Source organism: Trichosurus vulpecula, chromosome 6 (assembly GCF_011100635.1).
Source record: "Trichosurus vulpecula isolate mTriVul1 chromosome 6, mTriVul1.pri, whole genome shotgun sequence".
In the NCBI taxonomy this organism is placed as follows: domain Eukaryota; kingdom Metazoa; phylum Chordata; class Mammalia; order Diprotodontia; family Phalangeridae; genus Trichosurus; species Trichosurus vulpecula.
This window is the reverse complement of record NC_050578.1, coordinates 244003879-244015663: the sequence shown is the minus strand read 5'-3', so window position 1 is coordinate 244015663 and position 11785 is coordinate 244003879.

Sequence of the window (11785 nt, the reverse complement as noted above, 5' to 3'; positions counted from 1 at the left end):
CCTTAGTAAGACGAGAGATGGATGTCCTTTTAAAATTCTGCAGATTTCCTTTCATAAAAGTGTATCAATCCCCATTAAAAGCACAACTTGATGGCTCTGGCTTCCTTCTTTGGCATCATATCCACAAGCATTTGCCATCAACTGGACTTCAAAGAACCCACATATTTAAGGAAGAGTTTGTAACCCTGAAAGCTCTCCAGCTAGGATGCTGTACCACAGCTCTGTGTGTTGGGAAAGATTTATGATTCTAATTAAGCCCTGCCTGCCTCTTCTCAGAAAACTGGCTTAAGCATGGTCCAACCAGCAGGCTAAGGAGGCAGTAGCTTAGGCAGTATGAGTTCAGGAGGGCTGGGGAGGCCCAAAGCAGCAATCTGCACCCCCTCAACCCCCATCTTACCCCACCACCACAGAGTCTAGGATTCCACTATTAAACAAGCTGTTTTCTCAGGTCAGCTGCCTCACCAGGTGACTCTCAAAAAAAAAAAAAAGAAAGAAAGGAAAAGCAAGCACTTCTCTTGAGACTGTTGACCACTCAGAAAACCACTGACACCTTAGTACGAAATAATTAATCAGATCACTTTTCTCTGTGAAGGCATAGTACTAGGGAGTGGGATTGAGAGACTGCAGACTGCAGAGAAGGGAAGGAGAAGGAAGGAACACAAGAGAAGAGAGGCTGACTGATGGGAAAAGGTGAATGATGAAGAAGAGGGAAGGGAGAGATGCTTCCTCAGTAGGCCTAGGATTGGCCCTGAAGCTTCCCAGTAGTGAAAAGGAATGTAACATTTTCTTTAACTTTTTTAAAAAAACATTTTATTTTTAAAAATATCTTACTCTTGTAGGTCAATTGTATGGATTGTTTAAGTAGGGTAAAATGATATATGCTCACTGAATGACTCATGTCTTTTATAGAGTATCCATTCAATTTTAAGCTCCTTGAAGGCAGGGACTGGTTTTGCCTTTCTTTGCATCTCTGGGACTTGGCACAGTGCTTGGCACATAGCAATCACTTAAATGCTTGTTGACTTGATGGGTAGTGCCCTCATTGTTGTGTACCGGAAAGAATATTGGACCTGGAGTCAGGAGAATCCTGGGTTCCAAATCCAGCACTGACACCTATTGACTGTGGTTCTTTGGGGAAGTAGCTTCAACTCTTTGAGCCTTTGAAGGGGTTTCCTCTTCCGTAAAACAGGGATTATAGCACTAGAAATAGGAACCTCACAATGTTGTAAGGAAACCTTAAAACACTACAGAAATTGGATGCTTTTGCAGCCCTTCCAAAGAGAAAATGGAAGCTTGTCTAAGTCTATTTTAATCTGGAAAAGGAATGCAGGATTAATCCATAGTACAGTGGGATACTCTGCTGGGTGTGTTCATTGGGCTTGGTCTGACAGTGAACTCTGAGCCGGTTTATATAAATTTAGAGATCAGAGTCCCAGTTCTTGTGTGCTTCCTGCATACCTACATATCACACAAACACGTGTGTATGCATATGGCCAATAAAAATACATTCTCCCCTTAGGAAGTTGAAGGCCCTTGGGCTGAGCTTAAATTAGCCACATCTATCTCAAGACTTGTGAAAGATATATAAGGTGCAACCTTGTCTGCCCTATGTACAAGATTCCCCATTTGGTGCTACTTTTGTCTGATGCTGCAATGGACTTCAGAAATAATAACTCTCGGCATCTCAGGGAAGGGAGAGGGGAGGGAAGGAAGGATAGAATTTGGAACTCAAAACTTAAAAGAAAGAATGTTAAAAATTGTTTTTACATGTAATTTGGGGGAAAATAAATTATTTTTAAGAAGAAAAAAATAACTCACACCATTTGGAACTCAAAACTTTAAAAAAAAGTGAATGCTAAAAATTGCTTCTAAAGGGTGGGTGTTATAGAAAGGAGGGCAGATTGGGGGAAGGGGTAATCAGAATGCATGCCATCTTAGGGCGGGGGGAGGGGAGAGATGGGGAGAAAATTTGGAACTCAAAATCTTGTGGATGTGAATGTTGAAAACTAAAAATAAATTAATGAAAAATTGTTCCTACACGTAATTTCAGGGAAAATAAAATATTTTTAAAAATAACTGTTTACATTTCTAGAGCATTTTGAGGTTTACCAAGTACTTTCCCCACAAAAGCCTTGATCTCTGAGTCTAAATTTATAGATGAGGTAACTGAGGCTCAGAGAAAGGTTAGGTTTGCCCCTAGTTCATACACATAGCTAGGAAGCATCTATGTCAGGACTCGAACCCAGGTCTTGTGAATCTATATTCTTTTCTACTGTGAAATTTGTGGAAATTATCATGGCTGATATTCATAGAGTGCTCCGAGGTTTATAAAGTTCTTTATGTTCTCATTTGACCCCCTCAGGACTGCTCTGAAGTTGGTCCTACAGATATGATCGCTCCCATTTTGCAAATAAGAAAATAAACAGAGGTATTAGGAGACTTGCCAGGGCTCATTCAGCTTTTAAGGACCAGAGCTGGAGTTTGAACCAAGGCCTCTCCTGCCCAGGTCCAGCATTCTCCACTGCATCATATTGTCTCTTCATATCTGCCATGAGGCAAAACAAGGCATCGGGAATCATACAATGACATTCGAAATTACATTTAAAAATGAAGGAATATATCCCCAACCTGCTAATGCAAATTAAATTTGACTTAAAAAAAATGAAGAAACGGATGCTTTGAAAACTCCAGAATAATCCCAGGTACTCATCTGACAGGAAAATATCAGATTAAAACAAGCCAATATACAATGAATATTTGTATGTGTGTATATACACTATAGTACCATCAGAGGATTTCCTGATAATTAAGGATATGATTCTCCCAGAGTCTCTGAAAGTCCCATTGTTAGCAGATGGATAGATGTAGCCAGAAGCTCAACATACTCTGTCCAGCTTATAACCCAGCTGAGACTTCATGTGCTGTATAATTCTTGTCCGTGTTCTTCCGGAAAACCTTCATGGGTGAGCCACCAGCTGAGGGTTCTCAGAGTCTCTGGACATTTTGTGCAGGTTACAATGAAGAGCCAGGCTGTCCATCTCCTGGGCATTTGCTGTTGTTACATGGTATATCCACCTCTTTTGCTTGTTGGATCCCTCCTAGGGAGCTGGTGTGGTGGAACAGATGGAGTGAAGGATCCAGTCAGGAGAGACCTGAATTTGAATCTTGCCTGACATTTACCAACGGTGGGACCCTCAGCAAGTTGCTTTGCCCCTCGAAGTCTCGGTTTTTTCATCTATGAAATGAAGATAATAATACTTCACAGGACGATTATTAGGATCAAATGAGAACCTGTATGTATCAAATGTAGATCCCATAGCTGGGAAGGTCTATGAGGATGGGTTTTTGTTGTTCAGTTATTTCACCTGTGTCCAACTCTCTGTGATCCCATTTGGGGTTTTCTTGGGCAGAGATACTGGAGTGATTTGCCGTTTTCTTCTCTGGCTCATTTTATAGATGAGGAATTGAGGCAAACAGGGTTAAGTGACTTGCCCAGAGTCACCAACCAGGAAGTGTCTGACACCAGATTTGAACTCAGAAAGTTGAGTCTTTCTGATCCAGACCTGGTACTCTATCTACTATGCCACCTTGAAGGTGAGGCCACTTTGATTTTGTCTTCTCTGCTTTACACAATAAATGTTTGCTGAATTATGAGTGGATGGATGGATGGATGGATGGATACAATAGGGGGGAAAATAATTCCAGTTTCTCCTAATAAATTTGCCATTACATGGAATTAATTTAAATTATACTATGTACATAAAAAAAATTAGACGCTAACAACTGTCCCCATAATCTCTGGTCTAGTGGCTTTTGTGCTGTGCTGAAAACTCGAAATGAGTTTTCAAAGTAAACAATTCCTTGTATTGTTGATAAAACAGAGTGTGAGAGTTTATGTATTGATTTGGTAGTGCTGATAGTACCATGGGGAAGGATTGAAGAGGTTGGGTCACATTCTTTAGGTGACTTTTTAATGAGCAGTTTAGGGAGTATGGCTGGTGTGGTGATGGTAAGTGGGGACAAGTGGCCAAGATGAACCAGCTATTAATTTTTCCTGACTGCTTGGTTTACTAGCTCAGTGCTGCTGGTACTGTCAACACAAATGTCACCCCAGCAGAATGGAGACAACACGCAGTGCGTGGACTGAACATCTGTTCTTAGTAGGGTCAGCTTTGTTTTTGCTCTTTTTTCTCGGTTGTTAAAGAAGATATGTTGATTGCTTGTAATAATAGACTAATGGTATATTACCATTAGCATGAATACCAGTGTTCTTTGTGGAACTTACCTTAAGTGTTGATGGCTAATTTTTTGTTCTTTAGTTGGCAGAGGAATAATATGAGAAATGATAGGAAAAGGAACAAGGAAAATGACAAGAAATTACAGATGGAGCCTTAATGATCTAGAGGACTGATTATGTGTGTGTTTGAATGCAACATGAAAAAGATAGAACTTGCACTTTGAACATAGAGCTAGAAAGGATGTAGGGAACTTCTGACTCTACCTCTTCTTTTTACAGATGAGTAAACTGAGACCTAGGGCAGGGAAGGGACTTGCCGAGAATTTTGTGAAAATTGTGAAAATGATTCTTGGGGCACTCTTTCTTTCACTTACATTGGATCCAATCTTGCAAAATGGGCTACCATCCAGATGACTTTTGCTTCAATTAATTACAATTTCAGATGAAAATGGCATTGGGAGGCTTGAGTTAACTGTGTGATAACATCTCAAGTATCTGCTTCACTTACTTTTGAAAGGGGTCCTGCCCGAAGAGGACAAAGAGAAAGAGATATAAACCAATATTTAAAGTGAATTGATTTTTTAAAAAAGTTTGGCTAAGGATTTGATTTAAATTTAGGGTGGAGGAAAGAACTGCCAGTTCCTGGCAGTTCCTGCTGAAAATGTAAAGTAAAATGACATGACTGAAGGAAGGAGAATCTAAAGGCTAAGGGACTGGGGCATGTGAATATCTTTTCAACAAAAGTTGAATACATATTTCCTCCCACCCTTGCTTTAGGACACATCTAGGGACTGAAAGAATCTGTGAGCTCTGTTATTTATCAGAGCTATAGCTCAACGTCTTAAAAAAAAACAACCCACAATTATAGCATAATTTCCAGTTTCTCGAAGCTGCCTGATGTTCTTCATTACAAGAAATACTCTTTATAAAATGGCAAAGGGCAAAAATTATTTAAGTACAGGAGCTACTCAACTAAGACAAAGAAAAAAGATGAGGACTAGTGAGAACTTTCTTGAGTCTAAAGGAAAGAAAAATGTCCATTCATTTATTTGTTCAACAAGTATTTATTGAGCCCCCCTACTCTGTGCTAGGTGAAACTGGGAATAGAACAAACAGTACTAATTACTATGTGGGTTAGATCAGACAGGCACTGAGGTCTCTCATAATTTTGAAATTCTGTGGAGACACCTGTCAATTCCTGTCCTTGTGGAGCTTACTGTCTAATAAGGGAGACGAGAGATTCTGTACAAATGATGGGGATACAGGGTAGAATGTGAAAGTGTAAGAAGGGCAGACAAGAAGTTCCATATCTGTTACTACTGTTGCTTCTAATCAGAGTTAATGTGGACTGTTTTTTTCCTTGTCACATTGTGTCAAGGACGATCCTGATCCCTTTAATTATCAGTGATCTATGCCATTTCAGAGAACCTCTAATGATGGAGCAAAACCATAACTAGGGCTGAGCAACTGGACTTTATCCCAGGTCACTGAAATTTAGAAGGGATACTAATAACCATGTACTGTACTCGGGCAGTATAGAAACAACTGAGCCTAATTTGCAGCTAAGATTTATTTTGTCTTTGTCTTCCTTCCTTTTAGTATGGAAGAATAATTAGTTAAAGTAGGAAGCTAACAGATAGTAGCTCTATTCCCAGTGGATGCACCCTGGGAGTCCTTCCCTGGCTTGGTCCTGCTCCCTGCTCTCCTCTCCCATCTGTCTCACCAGCAGTGACCTTATAGTCAATCAGTATCTTCCTCTCTATTTTTCATCCACAACTGAATAAAACAAGGGAATTTCTAAAATTTTATTTTCTTTGGAAAAAAAGATTACATTAAAAAAAACAAACCTATTTTCTTAGTGAAACTTGCCTTGGAGGTAACAATTCTTAGCTATAACTTTGTGATCCTCAGAGGACTCTTCTGGTGCCATAGAATCAGTGGGAAGAGATCTCAATGTGGAAATCTAATGCAATGGGACTCAGAATAATCTAAGATGATTAACACTAAATTTATTCCAAACTCAGGTAAAGGAAGCCAGAGTTTAAAAATGTACAAAGAATAGGTCAAGTGATATGAACATAAAATTTAAAACTCCAAGAGGAAAAATGAGTCCACAGGATTGGTAGTCTTGGTCTTTCAGTGTTGCCATTGCATAGAGGAACTTGGGAACCAATGGGTTGGGGGTCATTTGGGGATCCAACATTCTTTGATGTTTTTAAGCAATGCTGGCCCTGCATGCCTCTTTACTGTGGCTCTCCCTAACCTACCACAGGCCAGAAGTTCCCCAAGAGGAGGTTTACCCAGAAAGGACCATATTTTTGTTTCAGTGTTCTCTGGTTTGGGGTGGGAGCAAACCCAGTTTGTGAGTGGCTGGAGCAGGTGTTTTTCTTAACCTTTCTTAGGAGAAGTTCTGAGTCTGGAGGAAATGAGCTCTCTTTTATTCAAATTTCCTGAGATTAGAGGAAGGACATGTTGCCAAACAATGCCTCTTCACTTCAAAACCTCTCTCCATAAATTATGTGAAGCAATCTTATTAAAAGTCTGTAAAATTTCCTATTAAAAATGGTTGATTGCCGTCCAGCCCATCATAGCTTTGGTGCTTCCAGTGAAATACCACAGCTGTCGTGGAGAAATATACTTTGAGACAAAAGGTTTTGTTTCTCTAGTAATAAATTATTTTAGTGATATCCCAAGATAGATAAAACTTTCACTTATGTTTGAGTGAAGGGAGATTCTCCTGATAACTTGTTCAAAATTCTATAAAAAGAATATAAGAATGTAGATCTAGATAGCAAATTAAAATCAGACTTCCTTTAAGTTAAGCAAAGCAATTACTTCTCAAGCCAGTGAAGATTATCACCATGGATAATGAAATGACTTACAAGAAAACATGGAAACTATAGACTTCAAGATGTCTTGCTTTCAGTAGAATCTGAAGTTGGTATTTTCATTGCAGCCTTAGAGACTTTGGAGAGAAGTCCTGGTCTATGATAATGTTTTATATTAGTATTTGGATGGACTTGTGATGTGGGTACTTTCTCCACCAGCCTGGTGTGACCCCTCCATGCCTTCCCATCCTATGCAGTGCTTGGCCATGCCCTCCCACTGCTGTTTATCCTTTGTTCTCAAAGAGGACCGTGGCATCAGGAAGGTGATGCCATGGCTTGCAGGTGAATTGGATTTAAGTGAGGGAGGGCTGTGCAAAAGGCATTAGCCTTGCTTTCTCCTCCAGAGCCATCTGGGTCCAGGGGCAAGATATAAAGCAGGACGACTGGAGATGGCCCCAGATACAGCAGGAGACCTTGGCTTTTTTAAGCTAAAGTCTCTCCCAGGTCTCAGTTTGACTGAGGTAACACCCACTCAATGATTAAGGCCAGGTAAAAAATGAGACAAAGAATGGCCTCTTTTATCTAGTCAAAAAAAAATCAATCCGGGAGGGGAAGACCCTCAGCGTCTCTGGCCAAAACAGAAACAATTGCTATTTACATTTACTCTGAGCTAACCAGTGCCCAGACAATGGTCACTAAGTGGGGCTCGGGCTGGGACCTATTGTTGGCTAACCAATGAGAGGCAGAGTGATATGGATTTAAGGCATGGTGCTTAAGAAAGAAATCTAACCATAAACCCCAAGATATCTTGCAAGGTGTCAGCAATTAAAGTTTATATTCCTTTGGGCAGAGCACCCACAGGTAAGGGTGTGATACCCTATGTGGACAGAGATGCTGTCCCATAAAACCACCAAAGAGGACCTACCTATCAAGCCAAAGGCCTTCTTCTAGTACATTTAGTGTTTTACAGATGAGAGAGTACTCAGCCTGTCCATCTGTTAGCCCTCCTTCTAGATCCTCATCAAGCATGTTCTTGATATCTTTTTTATACCTCTTTATACCTCTAAGCACATGCCATTATCGATATGTTCCTCCATGAATGTTTCTATTGCCCTTTGAGGAAGCTAAGTGTCACAAAAGATAGAGTGCTGGCCTGAGGTCAAGAGGACCTGAGTTCAAATGTGGCCTCAGATATTTACTAGCTGTGTGACTCTGGGTAAGTCACTCAACCTTGTTTGCCACAGTTTCCTCATCTGTAAAATGGGCTGGAGAAAGAGGTGGCAAACTATTCCTCTTTGCCAAGAAAATCACAAATAGGGGCATAAAGAGTTGGGCGTGACTAATCAACAACAACAAACCACCATCACCACCACTAACAACAACCAAATACTCCCACCCCATTTTGATTCTTTCTGAGATCATAATATTCCATTTGGCTTTTCAGTCATCTAGCATTACCTAGAGAATTTTAGTATAAAACAATGGACTTTTGTGGCTGGGGTCATATGGAATTTCATCTCAAAAGAAGTACCTCCATATATATGTACAAGATTATACAAGATTCTTTACTAATATTTTACCCAACTGCCACTCACAAACCAGCCCAGCTGAGGCAGCAGGGCACCCCAGGGGGTGACAGGAGGCAGATGTGCCAGGCAAATAAAACTACCACCCCCACCACCTTGGTCACCATTTCCCCTCAGAGCCTAGTGGCAATAGTCCAGAACTCTGAGCCCAAGGGCTTTGTGAATAGCTTCTTTTCCAGGCCAGTGCCCACAGGCATCATCATGGGATGCAAACCCTGTGGACATGCTATGGGGTAGGTGAACAGTTGCGGTTACTGAAGACACAGGAAAATAAGTTCTTGTTACCAAAGTCCTTGACACTGTAAGATGGTTCAACATCAGAAATGGATATGATTTTATCAGTGGAAATGACATTGAAGAAGAGGCATGACCACCTGCTTTGCTGTTGTACCCTGAGGACTATGGGACCTTTCCTCTGCCTTGCAGTTGAAAGCTTCTATATGCATGGTCTCCTCTGTTAGAACAGGAACTCATTGAGATCTGGGGCTATCTTACTTTCTTATTTGTTATGCTGACACTCAACACTGCAATTAGTAATATTTTTGGTGTTGTTATTTGATTGTTTCAGTCCCATCTGACTCTCTATGACCCTATTTAGTATTTTCTTGGCAAAGATACTGGAGTGGTTTGCCATTTCCTTCCCCAGCTCATTTCACAGATGATGAAACTGAGGCGAACAGGGGAAAGTGAATTGCCCGGGGTCAAACAGCTAGTAAGTGTCTGAGGCCAGATTTGAACTCAGGAAGATGAGTCTTCCTGATGTCAGGCCTGGTGCTCTGTGCACCATGGTGCCACCTAGCTATCCTACTAAGTGTTTAATAAGTGCTTTATTCATCCATCCACTCATTCAGCTATTCCTCATTCACTTGAGCAAGAATAAATAAATAGTGATGTGTATGTTGCAAAATAGGGAAAAGTGTCTTGTTTTTACTATTCATATGGTAATTTTCAGAATCACAGAATCTCAGAATCGAGAGGGACCCCAGAGGTCTACTAGTCCAACCTATACATGATTGAGAATCCCTTCTATAATACCCCCAACACATAGTTGTAAAGCTTATACCTGGAGGCCACTAGTGAGGAAGAATCTGTCACCTCCTTTCAAATTTATTTATTTTATAGTATATTGGCTCTGCACTTACATTTTTCTCTCCTGATCTAATAAAGGAGAACTATGCTCCATCTCCAAAACCTCAAATCAACAAGATATTTATTTGATAGGGATATGGTTTAATGGATAGAGCTCTAGAACTGGATTTAGAAAGAACTGATTTCAAATCTAGCTTCAGCTACTTACTAGCTGTATGACCTTGGGCAAATCACTTAACCTCTGTCTGCTTCTGTTTCATCATTTGTAAAGTGGGGATAATACCTCCCAGAGTTATGAGTATAAAATAAGTTAATATTTGTAAACTAGTAAAATACAATTTAAAAAAATAATAAAAATAAATTAATATTTGTAAAACATTTTGCAAACCTTAAAATATTATATAAATGCTAGCTATTAATATTATTGGAGGATAGGAAGAGTCATGCCAGAAGGGAACTTCATGAAGACTTCACAAAGGGAGGAAAAGACTTCTAGAAGCCAGAAGCTATTGAGTTACCCTTTGTCAATATCCTCTTTAAGCTTGATTCCGCTCTACCTCAGACTCTGTATATACTTATAGAACAGCATGTCTAAGAATTTTGTAAAGAATATTTTGTGTTAACTGTTTTTACTTAGTAAATTCCCACTTTTGAATTAAGACTGGCTGGTAACCGATGTCAAGTACATTAGATCAGAGCTTATGAGCAACAGTGATAGAGGAACCTCCAAGCTGTCAAGATTACCTGGAGAGAACTCAGACCTGCAGTTGTGAATGGGAGTTGGTAGATAGCTTTGGAAGGTGTGTTAGAAAGGCACAACCTGCCTCTCACTTTACCAATGAACAGTTTTTTCCTATTTGATCACAGGAAAAGGCCATGAAAATACATTTTTTTTATTTGTAAGTAATTATTAATGGCAGAAAACTCCTAGGGATTTCTGATGGTTTCATGTAGCTCCACAGAGGGAGAATTTCTCAGTGCTGAACCAGTGGCAAAGTGGAGACCAGTGACCCAAACTGCTTCCTTTGTCCATTATGCACAGATGTTTACAAAAAAAAAGTCTTGTTTGATGGACCACTACAGCAGAAGACCCTGCTACCAATTACAGGCAATAAATACAATTGTCTTACTGTGATTTTCACAATGTCCTTTTGCAGCTTACAAAACCAGGGAGTAGGAGATAAATCACACAATATCAGAGTTGGAAAGGTCCTCAGTGGCCATTGATTGCAATTCTGAATAGCAGTTATAGCTAGAACATTGCCAAAAAGTAGTCATTTATCATATGCCTGAAGACCTCCAGTTAAGGCGAACTCACTACCTTGGGAGCCAGCCCATTCCATTTTGGGTTAGCTCTGACTTTACAAAGTTCTCCCTTACATCAAGCCCACATTTGCCTCTTTGCTACTTGGAGCCATTTCTTCTAATTCTTCCCACGTCTAGAGTCTCTCTTCCGTGTGACAACTCTTCAAATACTTGAAGGCAGCTTACTATGTTCCCTCTTGACTCTTTGTGGTCAATTAGATAGTCTACTGGCATTTATCAAGGGCCTATTATATGCCAGGTGCTCTACTAAGCACTCTTCTCCAGGTTAAACTGGAGAACTTACTAGTTCCTCCAACTGGTTCTCATATTACACGAAGTCAAGGTGTTTCACCATCCATATTACCCAACTCTAGATGCTCTATAGCAAAAAAGACAAAACCCAGGTCTGGCTGCCCTGAGAGTGAGCAGAGGACCCTGGCAGCAGTCTTTTCTTCTGTCACCCATTGCTACCAAATGGCCATTTATTGATTTATTGTTGTTGTTGTTTGGTCTTCTTCACCATCCTTGTGACTCCACTCTACATGTTTAGTTATTTTCAGTGGTATCCAACTCTTGATGACCGCATTTTGGGATTTTCTTAGCAAAGATACTGGAGTGGTTGCCATTTCCTTCTCCAGCTCATTTTACAGATGAGGAAACTAAGGCAAACAGAGTTAAGTGACTTGCCCAGGGTCACACAGCTAGTAAGTTTCTGAGGCTGGATTTGAACTCAGGAAGAT